Below are 17,217 nucleotides of genomic sequence, written 5' to 3' on the forward strand. Positions count from 1 at the left end.
GCTTTGCTTGTCCAAACCTGAGATCACCATTTTCCCTGCAAACAACTTCTTTCTCGCTCCCGTTCCTACCCTCTTTTGGCCAATGGTCCCACCGTGCAAGGTTCCGTGGGGCCTCCAGGACTCCTCTCCCTCCCCCACCCTCCCCCTCCCCATATCCCATCAAATGCCAATGCCTCACATCCTCCCATCCCTAGTATCTGTCCCTCCCCATCCCCAGTCAGGGCTCTTGCAAATGCCAGGCCCAGGTCTTCAGGGCTCCTTGCAAATGCCAGGCCCAGGTCTTCAGGGCTCCTTGCTTTCCCATCCGTCTCCCTCCCTCCAGCTGCAGAGGGACTTTTCTGAAAGAGGAATCAGTGCTGGACCACGGTCCCAAACCCTGGGCGGCTCCCATGCCCTCAGGGTCCCAAATACCCCCCCTGACATGCAAGCTTCCTGTGCCCTGGCTTTGCTTCCCCTTCCACCACCTCGTTCTTCATGGCCCTGACTTTCACCCATTCATCAACCGCTCGGGATCTCCACAGTTTTGTTGAATGAATGAGTGGATGAATGAATGGAGAGAACCCTGAGGGCCTCAGCCTCCCTCCGTGGCCAACCCTTTCCCTCTGCCACGCCGTGACTTTCCATGTCCTCCCAAGTCCCCAGCCTGGGATGCTGGCCCTCCTTCCTGCAGGACTGAGTGTAACCAAGGACCTGGCAAGTGCCTGGCTGGATTTCAGAGCTGTGATGGGCCAGGGGCTGCTGCTGCGGTGTCCCTCCCACACCCTCTCAAAGGGCAGAGTCTGCAGAGGACGGTCCTACCCGCTATCGGCTCAGCTTGAAGACCTCCAAGTCTTCTCGGCTGGGACCCCAAATATAGTGGAGTGGAGACAAGCCACCCAGCTGTGTCTTGCCTAAATTCCTCACCCACGTGAATGGTGGGAGATAATAAAACGATTGCTATTTTAAGCCACTCCATTCTGGGGCGATTTGTTCCGCTGCGAGCGGTAACTGACGCAACCATTAACATCGCGATCCCTGCCCAGGGCAGGGCAGTGCCCTCAGTGCTCTGTGCAAAGTAACTCTTTAAGTAGCCACCATCTTCCTACGTGGGAGGGGCTATTACCAACCCATTTTACAGTCGAGGGAACTGAGGTGCAGAGGCCTCTGGTGAGTTGGCCAAGGCTGTACAGTTTTTGAGGGTAGATTAAGTGTAATAAACGATTTTCCAAATGCATCTGAAGAGCTCCAGACTCTTGAAACCGACGGGCCTTGCCCCACCCTGGTGTCACGGGGTCATCCAGGTGATCTGCAATGTCTGTCCCTCTCCTGTTAGCTGAGGGCCAAGGCCGTCCTTCACAGGGAGGCCGGGTGACCGTCTCCACCAGCTGCTGGAGGAGCCCCTGCCTTTCCTGAGAGGCAGGTTCCACCACCTGCAGAGACACCTCCCCACCTGCCAACAGCCCTGCTTTCTGAGCACCTGCTCTGTGCTTCCATCCCGGCACCCAGGGAGCCCTCTAAATGCGTCCTCGCCCGAGCCCCTGGGTCTGCCCGCTTCAGCAGGTCTTCCCCATCACCCGCCGGCCCCACCCTGACTGGCCTCCTCCCGGCACCGTCACCTGGGATTCTGTATCGATCATTCGCTCGCTTGTTACACAGTCACTGGGATCCGGGCTCCCTTGGAGCAGGACATGGCCTGCCCTGTCCTGCAGCCTTACCAGCTCCTAGACCAGTGCCGAGCACGTACTTTAAATTAGTTGATTATTTCCCATTCTTAGAGCCACAGACAGCACCCTCGGCGAATGGAGGCCTCGGCCCCTGGGACGATCCCTCACGGAGAGCAGGCGCTCCGGTCCGTGGAAGCTCAGCATCAGGGCCCATCGGGGCGCCAAGAGGGCTCTGGGGTGCACGGTGACTTGACGTGAGAGGGCTGCTGTCCCCTGCCGGACTCCCACTGGGAAGGAGGAGCCTGGGGACGGGCCCAGCCACGTGAGGTCCCCTTGCCTCCCACTGCATGCGGGGCGGGTCCTGGACCGCGTCCCCAGACTCCGGGTTGAGAGTCCGGCAGGGCCGAGAGGAGAGCAGGGAGGGGGTGGCGGGGACCTGTTTGCAGGCACCCCTCCCCGGCCAGGACTTGGCAGGTGTCGCCCCTGCAGGATGATTAACAGGAACAAACAACGGACGAGTCGGTGGAGGACGCGGCAGCACCGTGAGGGCAGAGCCCATGTCCGGTGTCCTCAGGCCCCGAAGCACCCGCTCAGGGATGAAGACGTCCCTCCTTTACAGAGGGATCCTCAGGCCCAGAGCGGTTTTTCCCCTTTTATTTATTTACGTATTCTGGCTGCGCCGGCTCTTAGTTGCAGCACACGGGGTCTTTCGTTGAGGTGTGCGGGCTCTTTGTTGTGGCGAGAGGGCTTCTCTCTAGCTGCGGCTCACAGGCTTAGTTGCTCTGTGGCATTTGGGATCTTAGTTCCCCGACCAGGAAACCCGCGTTCCCTGCTTTGGAAGGCGGATTCTGAGCCACTGGACCACCAGGGAAGCCCCAAGGGCCCAGAGCAGGTCTTAACCAGGCAGGCAGGGACGAGCAAGCCTCCCGGTTTAGCCAGTGCCCCCACTGCCCCACACGTCCTGTGAATAAGCAGCGCCCCCCCTTGGAGCTTCATACAGCAGACCCGGCCCTCGTGTCACCTCCCTCTCAAGGGTCAGCCCCCGGCTGGGTGCCCCGTGGCCCCTGCCCCACCATCTCAGCGGCTGCCTCTGCCTCGGGGCCTCTCCGGGCAGTGGGTGGGAGAGAGGTGGGTACAGGAAGCACCGGTCCCCCTGGTGAGAGGCTCATACTCTCGTCAGACAACCAGGAAAGACGCCTGGTCTCCCTGTCTGTCACCAAGACGTCCCTGCACTGAACTGTGCTCCAGAAAAAGCCAAGACCACGGTCAGAGTCCTGCTGGTTATTCCTCTTTCCGTGGCGTCCCCAGAGTGCCGTTATTTCATGTATGTTTACAGAGGCGCATCTCACACTTTCCGAGTCGTGTTTGTGGAAGGGGCTCTGGCACTTTTTCAGAGCTCGAAGGACACTGAGTCCAAGTTAATCCCGTAGAGAACTGTAAAAGCTTAAGCCCTTGCTGCAGAAAGAGCATTTGGCAACCCGGTGTTAAAATTCTCAAAACAAACTTATTAGTTAAGGCAGCCTGTCACCATGACAACCAAACAGCGCAGAAACAAACCATTAGCACACAGATTTATTACTGTGGAAGGTTTAGCTAATACCGTTCCAGGGGTGTATTATTTTCCACTTGCAGTTACAATAAAAAAATCTAATTTAAAATCCAGCATGAGAGCAAGATCTGTCACAAATCTCCACTTGCAAAAGCAAAGCCCCCAGTGCACTCGCCCAGCCGTGTGTCTGCATGTGCGTGTGTGGCCCAGCACCTCCCTCACCAGCACCTTTCTCAGGTGTGCGAGGGTCACAGGTGCGCGCCCTGCAGCTGGCCACCCTCCTTGACCAAAGTGATACAGAAGGTGTCAGTAGTGACCACGAGACCTAGCTATGGACCAAGTCCTAGACCAGCGACACCAGCCAGGTGTCAGGGTGTCCTTTTAGACTCATCTTCAGAAACACATTAGAAGGACCTTCCCGAGTTCCCTCCAGGAGACCCTGGTGGGACATGGTCCCATTTGCAGCTCGCGAAATGGTCATCGTGAGTCTGGGAGGTGACCAGTGCAGCTCCTGAACCCTCCCTCACCTTCTTTTGGAATTCCGATTTCTTTCTGGAAGAGAAACCCCACCCAAAGTGGGTCTGACCGGGTCTCCTGGTGCCCCTCTCCCTCTCGGTGCCGTGACCTTCCCCGCGACCTTCCTCCCCTCTCCACGCTCCTCTTCCCCCCGCCTAGAAAGACGCTCCTTCCCCCTGTCCTTTCCTTGGCCACATTTACTCTTCCTCCAAGACTCAGTTCCCAGCAGGCTGGGGTCCTGGCTGTGGTCTGATTACACCTTTGCCAAGTCTCTGTCCCTTGCGACCATTCCCTCGTTTTCTAGATTATCTACACCCTGAAAGTAGAAACTTGGGGCTTTAGCTCCATCTCCAGCTCGGTGGGCTTGGATCCATGATCAAACTACAAGGAGGGGACGCTCTGAGATGCCCCCAGGTAACCAGAAGGGGGTGATTCCATGATTGGCGGAGGGACTGGTAAAGATGGTGACAACGTGGACATTAGGCCACATCACTGTGAGGTCACGGCACCCCAGCGAGTATCCCAAAGTGCAAGGGATGGCTTCCAGGGACAGGAAACCCCCACAGGGAAGGAAAGGACCAGGAGAGCGGAGAGGCCTGACCAGGTCACCTTAGAGACGCCTCAGGGAGGGACCAAGATGCTCCCATGGGCGTTGTTTGGAGGACACCACAATGGCTGGTGTCCCAGCCAAGGACGGGGACCACGGTGGTCGAGAACAGTGGGAGTCAGGGACAGGGGAGACATCTGCTGACCAGTGCATGACTGTGCTTCACCACCCTCTTTAATTTCAGCCTTGACCATGAAGGTACAGAATAGGCACAAGAGCGTATTGTGTGCAGAAGGAAGAAAACACACCTGTCAATATCTTTACAAGCCTGAATCTAACAGTGGGTCCATGAAACATGAATAATTACAGCAGAATGCAACAGGAAGGACTGTACACGTGCCAGTCTCTGCGGGGAGTATTTCAGTACTTCATTCGCTCACTCAGTCCACCAGGTGTCAGGGCCAGGACGGTCACTACCCCCAGTGTAAGGCAGGGGAGAACACAACGCTCATCGCAAGGCTGAGTGTTTGCCTTCGACGCCGGAGTCCAAGTCCCGACCCAGAGGAGAGACCTCAGGGCCCCAGGAGACAGCAGCAGATCTGTGCAGCTGTCCGGCCCACGCCAGAGTGTGTCGGGCAGGCCTGGAGCTCCAGGGGGCCATCAGACAGTCAGGGCCTGGAACAAACCAGGTAACATTTAAGCAGCTGGGACAGATGGACCAACCTCTTTCTGCCTCCTCTCCCCAAGCTCAGGGTCAAGAAACACTTGCCCTGCTCCATCCCACCCCACACCCTTCATCTGAGGCTTAATGTGGCAGCACCCACCTCTCGGGGAGTGGAGGCCAGGGCCGCTCGCCCTCAGACCTGCCCCAGCAGCAGGAGGAGGGGCTGGCTGGTGGACGGAAGGCCAGCTGAGCTGGTACACATCATCCCTCCTCCTCCTTTGAGCTGGACGGCGGGCCAGCCAGGAGCACTGCTGGGCCAGGAAGTGGTGGTGCTTGGCTTCAGGACTTGGCCAGTCTGGGTCGGGAGGGAAGGTGGACGCAGAGAGCCCTGGGGACCCACCCATCATCTGAGTGGGAAGCAGCCACAGGCAGGAGCAGGCAAGACCCTGGGTGACCGCGTGCTGGGCTACCTTTCTGGGCAGGGCCTGGGAATGCAGGGCAAATGGAAGATTCTGGAACAGAGCTCCCCTCCTGGGCAAGCAAGTGTCCTACCCGAGATGAAAGTCTGGGATCCGAGGCTGGAGTTGGGAAGGGGTGGAGCTGGCGGGAGGGTAGAGAGGTTTAGAGCAAAGAGGCAGGAGGTCCACATCCAGATGGGAGGGTGCAAGAGGAGGAGAATCCTTAAAAGTGGCAGGTCCAGGAGAGAGGAGAGGACAGAGGTCAGATAGGCACTGAGAGTTGGGGGGTGGGGGCAGGAGGCGGAGCCTGGAGACAACAGGGTCAGAGGAGCCTCGGGAGGGCCAGCCCCCTGCAAGGGACAGAACACAGCAGAAACAAGTGATAATCACTGGGGGTGGTCATTAAAGAGCCAGAGGGAGGGATCCAGGACGGGGTGGGGGTGGATCTTCACCCAAAAGAAGATGAAGTGCGGCTGCAGGAAGGGGGGCAGGGACCCCACCTGACAGCTGTCTGCTCTGAGGAGTGTGGACTCAGGGCCTCTGAGGAGAGGGAGGGGAGGGGGGCAGGAGGTGCCTGAGCAGAGGGACAGGAGAGGCAGGGACAGAGGATCCTGTGCAGCCCTGGGGCCACAGCTGGGATCGGAGCCTCTGCTCATTGGGCACCAAGTGGTGGCATTTGCATTTTCTCCAGCTGTGGTCAGCATCCTGAGGGGGTGAGTCGGAAAGGGAAGCATGGGATACAGGCACTAGTGGACAGGGCAGCACTGGGAGTGGGTTTTGTGCATGAAAAATGTTGCTGCCATATCAGGAAACAAAGGATGTTGCGGCCGTCAAGCCATCACATTACAGCCGCCCCGATGGTGAGCCTTGAGGGAACTCAGGTTGGAGACGAACGGGCTGCCCATTGCCAAGTCCAACTACTCATCAGCCGCTGCAGCCACCCCCGACGGTGCACCATGAGGACACTCAGGATGAGAAAGCCCAGGATGTTGGCTCCAGAGAGCTGAGGTGCAGATTAAAGGGATGATTTCAGTGAGCCCAGACTCTTGCATCTTCCCATAATAGAAAAGCACTAAATTCCTTAACTTGAGATGCCTGGTTTTCTTTAATTAACAGTAATCTTTTGATGGTCCAACTACCTGGTTTTTGTTGCAAAATCTCCTATATATCCTCCCCCCAACCCTTGTCTCTTTGGAGCAGTCCCTCAGAGCTATCTGAGATGCTGTGTCCCGGGCTTAAGGTCTCAGTTTTGTCCGCTGAATAAAACATAACTCTCAACTTTAAGGTTGTACTTTTTTTTTCAGTTGACAGTACAGAGGGGAGTGTTGGTTCAGTCCTCCATTTTTAATAAGTCCCTTCATAATGACTCTGGGGAACAAGCAGTCCGGGGGACATTAGAGGACAGAGGGGTGCAGTGGGTTACACTGGATGAAAATAGCAAAGGCCTGAGGGGAAGAGAGATGTCGAGAGATGGATGAACAAGACCATGTAATTTTTCATTTTATTTCCAAGCATTTTTCCCATCACCTTTCTTGTAGGAGCAACATACAGCTTCCCTCAGGAAATGGCTTCTCCCCTCTCTGCCCTACTTGGCTCTGGAAGGACCAAGAGATTGCCCTTGATTTTGCCACATCTATCTGGAGACGTTTTGACCTCATGGCAAACACCTTGTTCTGTCAAATAACAGATGGTTATTCATAGTTCATGGAAGAACGGAATAAGCCGTAAGATTCAGTCATGGACAAGACCAATTACTCAAGGGTAATTACATGCCACTTTTTTCAGGACTAGCTAAGAAATACAAAGTATTGGACTTTTTTCCAATTCAAATTTACGGTTATTGGTAGAAATACCACAAAATAAAGCCAACAAAAACTGAGGCTGCATACAATAGACGTTATTATAGATAAAAATTGAACAAAAAATCATTGCTAATATTGAAAACTATGAAATTGAACCAGAAAAAAATGAGCGTTGGTAGAAATAATCAACGGAAAATGAAACTGACAGTATGTAAAAATACACGTTAAAGTTTTTTAAGATTTAGATTGACAGAAGAATTCTTAACAAAATTTATTTATTTATTTTTTATTATTTTTTTTAATGTGGACCACTTTTAAAGTCTTTGTTGAATTTGTTACAATATTGCTTCTGTTTTACGTTTTGGTTTTTTGGCCCCGAGGCATGTGGGATCTTAATTCCCTGATCAGGGATTGAACCTGCACCCTCTGCAGTGGAAGGCGAAGTCTCAACCACTGGGCCGCCCCGGAAGTCCCCTTAACAAAATTTAGATCTGTGCAAATTACCCAAGAAATTTGGCTTTGTAGAAGTAACAGCCACAAAAGAATACTCATTAGCAGATGATACAATTCCTGAAATTAGATATCGTTTAAAAACAAAAACAAAAAAACACACAAAAATGGATGAATCAAATCTTCACTGAAAAATAAAAATGGAAACAATCTAGTTAACTGCACTGTGTAGAAGTTGATCCAAGAACTAAACTGGCTTAATGGAATTAGCTTCAGAAAATGCTTCCTTGACAGACTTCAACAGCTGCTGGTATAATTCTGATTAAATGATGGTGCATGAACTCAGAGTCAGAAACTTTCTCAGGGTGAAAATGTCTTCTGGTCAAAATGGTGAAGCCAAACAGCCTAACTTGAGAGACCCTCAGTGATGGGCCAACCTTTCCCTCGGCACAGATGGGGTTGGTCATGCCACACCGGCCCCCTGGGGCCAGCGGCCAAACCAGTGACCACATGTGAGCCAAGCACAGTCTGTCGGAGCCCTTCCATGAGATTTAATACTTGGACTCTGCCAGAAGGAGAGTCTCTTTCTTTCTTCTAGATCACAAGCTGTAAGAATCCAGACTTGGGCTCTGGTGGCCTCCTTGGCAGCCAGGTGGAGACACCTGCTTGAAGAACAAAGTCAGTCCAAATTGAGACAGAGAAGGGAAGGCAGCAGGAGAGGGGGGGCTTGGAAAGAACGGACGGCCTCCCCTGAGCCCAGGGCTCCAGCCATGCCTGCAGCCAGCAGGCCCTGGATTTGCCAGGTAGGTGAGCCAGCCATTTAAGGTGGGTTTCCGTGACCTGTGACCCGAAGAGCCTGAACAGTATAGGAGCTGACCTCTGGATCAGGTCACAGAGCAGGTGTCAGAGAGTGAGGGGATGAGGGAGCCAGAAGGCAGGAGGTTGCAGTACAGACGTGGCTGCAGATTCAGGTTTCAGCGTGTTGCCGAGATACGGCTCAAGGTCACGAGCACGTCTGCTTGAATAACGGTGAGGGTCAATGATCTTGAGAAAGCTGAGGGATCGGGGCTAGGATGGTGAATATGTGACCCACTAGGGCCTCAGAATCGCCTCGAATGGTGTCTGTATTGGTGGAGAGATGATGAGCCAGCCTCCAAAGTCCCCAGGGGAACAGGAGAGGGGCTGGTCAGAGGTCTGTAGGTGACAACGAGGATGGGTCAAGGGCGGCATCCTCGGATGTTATGAGGCTCGAAGCCAAGGAAGACCATTTCATGGGGCTGATTGTCAGAGTTCCGTAAAGTTCAATTCACCGACTCAGTTACTGTGGGCTGAATTGTGTCCCTGCCAGAACTCATATATTGAACTCCTAATCCCCAGTACCTTAGAAGGTGACCTGATTTGGAAATAGGGTCATTGTCGATGTCATCAGGTAGGATGAGGTCAGACTGGAGCAGGGTGTCCTCTAACGCGACATGACTGATGTTCTCATAGAAGGAGGATGGTCGAACCCAGACAGGCACCCGGGAGCACCGAGCAAAGGGAGGTGGAGGCACCAGCCAAGGAGCACAAAACGTGTGGGCAGAGACCCCCGAAGCAGGAGGGACGCCACAGACAGATGATCCCCCGCAGCCTCGGAAGGAAAGAGCCCCACTGCCCCTCCGGTCTCCGGACGGCGCGGGACGCAGCCTGTGGTGTAAGGCACCAGCTGGCGGCTCCCGCTGCGCTGCCCTGGGAAACTAGCGCCCTTAGGAGCCAATAATCCCACCCCAAGGAGTCCACCCGTGAGAAGGAGTGTGATGTCCAGATAGACGTGTGCGGGGGGATCCTATGAACCCCAACTGGGAAGCACACCCATGTCAGCAACCGACGCGTGGATGAGCAAGGGCCCCTTGGGCCAGCCTGTCACCCACCCGATTTGGGTTCCCAGGGGGCCAGAGGCGGAGATGGCAAAGGAGTGGAGGCCGCCCATGGGGCTGGGGGCAGTGATCTGGGAAGGGGAGACTAAGTTCCTCCCTGGGAAGGGGACAAGGGAATGGAGCAGGCGTGGGGTGGGGAGAGAAGTTGGGGGCGTAGGGGAGCCCCAGCCTGGCTGGACAGGACCAGGTGAGTGAGCTCTGTGTCCACTCGCCACAGCCCCTCTCTCTCTCATGGGCCACCACCGGAGGCCACTAAAGATGTCCCGTCCTGAGACAGTCCTCACAACCATGTGGCCATGCCCACCTTGCACACCCTCACTTATAGGGTAGACCGAAACCTCTGCCCACCCTCTTTGGTCTGGAAAGACCCAGTTCCTGGTTCCTCCTTGTGTGGCCCCTTCACCCCATAGCCTGGGAAGCCCAGGCTCAGGCCCCTGCCCGCCCGGAGCAGCTCTGCCCAGCGCAGGGCTTTGACCCCCAGCTCCCACAGGCTCTGCGGCTTTGGACAAACCCCTCAGGGCTCTGAAATGGTCCCTTCGTGTGTAAAACAGAGAGCTGGGACTCACTGAGGTCCTTTCTATAAGGTGATCACCAATGTCACTGTTGCAGGAAGGGGGACCCCTTCCAGGGCCCGAGCGGGCTCTTGTCTGACACTCAGAAATGAAATGTCCGAGGAGACACACATGCTGACAAAGCAAGAGACTCTATTGGGAAGGGGCGCCCGGGAGGAGAGCAGGAGGGTGAGGGGACCCAGGAGGACTTCTCTGCTACGTGGCTCGCAGTCTCGGGTTTTATGGTGATGGGGTTAGTTTCCGGATTGTCTCTGGCCAATCATTCTGACTCAGGGTCCTTCCTGGTGGTCATGCATCACTCAGCCGAGATGGATTCCAGAGAGAAGGACTCTGGGAGGTTGGCAGGACATATGAACTGGCGTCTCCTCTCTCCCTTTGACTTTTCCCGAATTCTTCCGGTTGGTGGTGGCTTGTTAGTTCCGAGTTCCTTACCAGGACCTCCTGTTTCATGCAAGTGGTTACTATGAGGCCTGGCCAGGACGGGCGGTTTGTGTCAGTGGTTCCCCTAACATCACCATTCCGCGTTGCCCCAGAATTTGTCCCCCTCCCATCGCACTGCCCCGCTCTGGGTCCACTGTCCCCCCCGACTTGGCTCCTGCGAGCAGAGGAGGGTGAGGGTGCCGCTGACGGCTGGGCTGCAGGTTTGGGCAAGGGCAGGGCCAGGCTGGGAAAGCTGAGCTGGTCCCGGGCACTCCTTTCCCCTCGCAAATACACAATCCCAGCCAGGCGCACACCCCCGGGGCTCTCGAATGGCCCTCCAGTCTCCGTCTCCAGGCTGGACTCTCCAGGAGGCCTGGTCCTTTGTCCTCATCCTCTGCCCACCCGGGGAAGCCAGCCCAGGCAGGAAAAGCGAGCCCTCACAAACAGGCCGCACTCAAGGACGCCATGTGTGTTTTATTTTCTTTTTGAGCCTGAGCATACTTCGTTTCTGGCAGGATTGCCCAGATAATTCATCACCCAAGACAATTCTCATTTTCACTTAATGGGAAATCAAAGGTGTCCCCAAGTCACCGGCCCTAACGTTGGACTAACGTCGTGTGAGGTGAAGGGAGAGGGAAGGGGGCTGCGTTACTTGCTTTTCTGTGACTGGTGAACGACTGGCACCTTCTCCTTCTTTTAAAACTCTTCCTTTTCATGCCAGAGAAAACCCAGTAATGAGAACTGTGCTCTTTTAGGGAAAAGTTGTGCATCCGAGAGCATGGGGCTGCTTTACGAGAGCCTGAAACCTGCCCTGAGATGCTGTCATCCCACCACCTCCTCCTCGGAGTCACAGCCTACATGGTTTGCTGCTCGGCCTTCAGCTGGTTTTGAGAAATAATTGTAATCTATCCACTGGCACAATTGCAGCTTGTTCCAATCTAGGGACACGAGCTATTGCTGCAGTGCTGTGTGGAAGAGGCTGTCTTAGGGCCATCTCCCAGCCCTGCCAGTCGTGGTCGTGGGCCAACCTGGAGGGAGTGTCTCGGGGGGGGCGCTGATTCATCAAGATTCGGCAGTGCCATGAGGACACCATTGCCGATGGCACCTTAGGGTGTATCCCTTGGGGAGATCTGGAAGCGACCTGGAGGTCTTGGTGAATGGGTGACAGCTGGCTTTCTGCCACCCCCGGCTATGAGACCTTGTTCGCTAGTAGGGACGAGGCTGCAGTAACAGACAAACCAACCTATTGGAGGGAAGTCACGGCGGGGGTGGCTCCAGGTGTGGGCAGGGTGGTGGTGCTCTGCTCCAGGTGGTCACTCAGGGATCCAGCCAAGCTGGAACACGAGGCTTCCAAGAGCACCCTGGTGTCTCTATCCCAGAAGGGGAGGAAGGAAGGACATGGAGGAGGAACACAGATGGGGTCTTCCTGGACCAGGCCTGGAGGAAACTGAAATGGCTCCCCTGCATTCCATTGGCCAGAACTCAAGACACAGCATCCTCTATAAGCACAGGATGCTGGGAAGTGTAGTCCCAAACAGGTGGAATGCTGGGAACTGTAGTCCCCAACAACACTGGATACTGGGAAGTATAGTCTCTAATAGCATGGGATGCTGGGCAGTGTAGTCCAGCTGGGAGCTGGGGCTGCAGGGCTGCCATTATGGCCTTCCAGAGCACCTGGGATGGGGCAGGGGAAGAGGTCCAGAGGCTCTGCCGTGTGAGGACCTGATGAGAGAGCTGAAGACACTCATCCTGGAAAAGGAAACTCAAGTGCATTTGCGTCTTCAAGTATTTGAAAGTCTGAAGCAGCTGGACTCTGTACTTGAGAATCCAAAGGGAAGTGGAGAAAAGGGTAAAATGCACAGAGAGCTATTTTGAGTCTCAGGGAAAACTCTCCCTGAGTGGAACAGCTGCTTCGTGAAACAGGGATCTTGCTGTGTGGATGGAACCCCTGGGCCACAGAGAGCCTGGGGCCAAAACTGCAGAGCAAGAGTTCTCCTCATCTTACTGCTTTTTAAAAATCTTTTTCTGCACATCCCTCTCTCTTTTCTTAATCCATCTTGTTTTGTCCTTTTCTCTGATCTGTGAACCGTTGCTCCTTCATCTCTGAGCAAGAGGTTGAGGCCTGGCCTGCAGAGCTGGGTTTATCCAGTTGTGTCTCTACTCAAGCAAGCCCTCAGTTTCTGTTTGATACCTCGTTTCTTCACCAGAACAAAAAAAAAAAAATTATTTGGGAAAAAGGAGGATATTGAAGGCCACCTACCTACCTTTAGAACAGACAAGAAAATATTACAAAGCTCTATCTGCAAGCCACCGTGAGCTTAAAAACAAGAGTGCCCCAGATGTTATTGTTGCCAAATATTTCCCCATGATGTTCACGGATGTGACGTGGGAAGGCAGGTGACCTGATGCCACCAGGTGCGCACGCTCGGTGGAGGGCAGGCTGAGGGCAGGTCTTGCTGTATCATCCTCTCAAGAGAGGAGGAGCCTGGAACTGTCAGCCTGTCTCCTGCCAGGCACTGCAATCTGGCTCTAAATGGGGGCGGTGCTCAGATCACAGCTTTCAGACTGGACAAGATGCCCCTTGAACTCAGCCTGGGACCCACCACGTGGCAAAGGTGGCCTGGTGACAAAAGGAGCTGCGGGGGGGTTGGGGTTGGCAAGACCCCCCCCCCCATTCCCTCAGGGGCCGAGCTCCCTGGCAGCTCTCTCCCCTCCCTGGGCCGATCCCCATATTCATCTCAGAAACCAAGTGGCTGCAATGCCTTCCCCACCCTGTGGGCAGGCCTAAGGGTCAGATACAACAGTGCGTGCAGAGCTCAGCCCCCGGCCCAGGACGAGGGCTCAGGCGCCTCAGTTATTATCAGGAGCATTAAGCATATTGCTAATTCAGGGTCACCTTCAGCCCCAGCTGTGCCAGCCGCGCCTTATTTTCACCACAAAAGAGCCCGCAGGCCAATTCCAGGGTACTTTCCTCTTTTAGTAAGTGTGTCTTTAATACTAACTCCAAAATCCCCTACTTCTGTAGAAAGACACAGAAGCCTCCTCCGAAGACCCCGAACCAACCCTGGAGGCTGCTTGCCTGCCGCTGGGCCAGAGAAATAAGCGGGCCCCCCCCGCACACTCCCTCTGGCAGCGAGACACCGCTTCCCGGCAGCAGAGCAAGTCCCCCGCGGGGCCCAGCTCCCTGCACCGTCCAGCTCTCCAGCTCGCGCTGAGCTCCGTGAGCTCCGCACCTGTCAGGCGGCCGGCCGGGCCCGGCTGGGCTGCCGAGGCCCCAGGCTGAGTCCCTGCGTCGAGAGCGGCTGGGGGCCCCCTGCCGGTCCCTCCTGCGTCTACCAGCAGCTCTGCCAGAGCCGAAGTGCTGGCCTGGTTAGTTTCTAGGTTGTTTATCTCCCAGCACAGAACACACATTCCTGAGTGTGTGTTTAAATCCATAGATTCCAAAGGGCAACCAGGACTGTTTATCCAAAGCGGGGCCTCCTTAAACCATTGTTTTACGTAGCCCCCTTTTCCAAGCCATTTCCTATTTTCCTGCTGATACCATGAAAACTTAAAATTTTTCCGAAGGCCGTGAACGCCTGGAAGGGCAGACAGCTGGCCTGAAGCTGGAGACGCCGTTAGAGGATCAATGGCCCACAGGAAACGGACGATTAGCTCCTCAGATCCGCTGCTCCTGCTGATAAAGGGCCCCCTCCCTGCCGCACGTCCTCGCCCGACACATTCCTCTCCCGCCCCTGGAAACCAGCCGCTGACCCTTGGGGCTAGGAGGGCGGAGGGGAGGGTCACACCCCATCCAGGCCTGGTCTCCTGGCCTGACCCCTCACCACCAGCCCCTCCGGAGCAGCCCTGGGGCCCCGTGTGCTCGTGCTGGCGGGCCGAGCACGGGGGTCTCTGCAATCTCGTCAATGCAGATGCTGACATGGCAGCGCCGGCTGGTGGGAGGTGCCGCAGCTCCCGGTGATGGCGGCGAGGCTGCTCTGTGCAGGGTCACAAGCTGCCCGTCAGCACTGCTGATGCCCTTCGTGAAGCCTGAAGGACTCTGGGCATGACGCTCCTTCACGAGCAGATTCACCTTTACCCCGCGAAGGAGGCAGAAATTTCTCCATATTGCAACTTGAGAAAATGAATGCAGAAGTAACCGCTGAAAGTCACAGCCAGGTCATTTATTCATTCAACAAACACCTCTTGAGCACCGACGATATGCCAGGCATTGGGATGCAGGGCTGAGCGAAGTCAGAACTGGGTAGGGTTTAGTGGGGAAGGCAGAGGGTGTTGAACAGCTGTGCAAACAGCAAGAACCAGGAAGGGGTGGACTTAGTCTGGACTGGGGCCCAGGAATCTGAATTTTACAGAGAACTCCAGGGAGTTCTCACCAAAGAGATCTGGGGAGTGCATCAGAGCTGTGGTTCCCGGCGCCCCAGAGATTGGCTGCACCCCCAGAGAACCCATTAAATGGGTGCTCCCACGGGCATGGGGGTCTCTGAAAGTGCCCAAAGGGCCTGGTGAGCGCCGTGGCCGCTGGGCGGCTTTGACCGGTCCGGTGAGGCAGGGAGGCATCCCCCCGGGAAGTGACAGCCGGAAGTGCTCTGCCCACATGTGGGCAGCAAGGGGCCAGCCTGGGACGGGGCTGAGCTCTGGGCCCTGCCCTTGGGGATCCTCCATGTGACTGTCCGAGAAGGGCAGAAGGGCCGGACGGGCTGGGGCCGTGGGCAGTGGGCAGCCCCGGGGACCGAGGGGCTCCCTCCCTGGCCTCATCCAACCCCTGCCCCTGCTGAGCCCACCCGGGAAGTGAGCGGGCACCCACTTGAGACAGCGCCGAGCCGCCCACAGAGCAGAATCGCAACGTCACCCGCCTGCTGGGCCACAGTCAAGGTCACCTCCGGCTCCAGGGCCTGAGGACGCGAGTTATGCAGCTGCAACACCCGACCTCCAGCCCCAGGAGGGAATGTGGGGTTCGCATCCCAACACGATGCCGCCTGGACACATGGCAGGCGAGGCCCGGCTCGCCATGAGCCCGGATGCCCCCAGACAGAGACCCCGGCCCTCCTGCCCGGCTGGCATCAGACGGGTAACAGGCTGGTTTCAGCTCCCCGGAGTCTCTGGCAAATGGGCCGAGACCAGCCATGGGAGGCGCTCGGGGCTTTCTTTGCCAGCACGCCACACCAGAGGGCAATGGCTTGAGAATCTCAGAGGGAATATATTGCCTCTGAATTTAGGAAGATTCTTAAAAAAAAAAAAAAGCAGAAACTAATGAATAAAAGTGAAGCCAAAACAGCAAACCGTTTAGCTGTGGATCAGAAAATCCTCTCCCTCAAACGCCTATGATGTGTGATGAGCCCAAGTCCCTGGGCAGTGTCCTCGGTGCAAATGGGGGTGCGGACCCCCCGGCCCGGCCCCATGAGAAGAGCGGGCCTCTCAGCGAGGACAGGAGAGCAGGACGGCAGGCGGCCGCCTGGAGGCAGGCAGTGAGGGGTCGGAGAGGACCGCTGGCCAGGGGGACCTGGTCTGCCCTGGGTGGGGGGGTCTCCAGGTTCATAATAAAGACTCCAGGAGGCACAGTCTCTACCCAGCCTTACCTTGAGGGTCTTGGAGCTGCCGATCTTATGATTTTCACCGACACCGAACGTTCCATGGTGTAAAAGGCTGACGGGTCAGCCTTTGATGCTGTCTGACCCTTCTCCCTTCTGTGGTGTTTGGATGTTCTCTGTTTTGTTTTGATTTTTTCAGATAAACAATGTTGTAACGTGTAGGAATCTTAGTACACTTAATGTGAGAGTTTCTCTAGGCTGGAGAGCTAGGAGTTGAATTGGAAGTACGCTGTCAGCTTTTAAGACAATGCCAGGTTACTTCCAAAGCAGTTGGGCCCACATTTTATTTACGCACCCTTCTCTGTTGCACATTTTCCTATCACCAACCACGTTGCATTGTATAAGAGCTGTTTCAGTTTGCACCTCTGATTACCGGTGATGGAAAGCCCTGTTTGTGTGTTCACCGGTCACTCGTACTTCTCTTCTGCAGACTGCTATTCCTAATTTTGCCATTTTCTGTTGGACTGTGTGTCTGTCTCTTTGGCACTGGCGCAGTCTCTTGGTACATTCTGGGCCATTCATCTCTGCCTGGATATCAGTAGTATCTTATCCAGTTTGTGCTTATTTTTTTAGCTTGGTTTTTGATCTCTTGTGTCATAAATCTCAATGTGATCGATATTTTTCATTTTGCTGTGAAGTCTCTCTTTTAAGGAGGATTTCCACACATCAATGTCAAACATATTCTCTCCTCTATAGAAATGATTTTAGAATTCCTTATGCCTTTACATTTAAGTCATTAATAAATATATCTGGCATCCATCTGTATGTGTGGTATGAGGTAGGAATGTAATCTTTCCCAGTTTTGCAAGCAATTTCTGGTGAACGGCTGTCACCCCCTCCCTGGTTCTGTTAAGCACTGGTTCACGCATGTAAATGGCCTCCTGGTCCTGTGTGCATGACCCGACACTCTTGTAAGCTTGTGCTTTCACAGCTGGTGGGACAGGAAATAAAAAATAAAAACAAAACCAAAACTCCTTTGCTTTTCCACCTTAAAATTGCTTGCAATTTACACTTCCATATGAATTTTAGAATCGCTTTGTCAAATTCCACGAAAAATCTTTTTTCCTATTACACTGTCGAATTTCAATTCGA

Source organism: Balaenoptera musculus, chromosome 7, assembly GCF_009873245.2.
Source record: "Balaenoptera musculus isolate JJ_BM4_2016_0621 chromosome 7, mBalMus1.pri.v3, whole genome shotgun sequence".
NCBI lineage: Eukaryota > Metazoa > Chordata > Mammalia > Artiodactyla > Balaenopteridae > Balaenoptera > Balaenoptera musculus.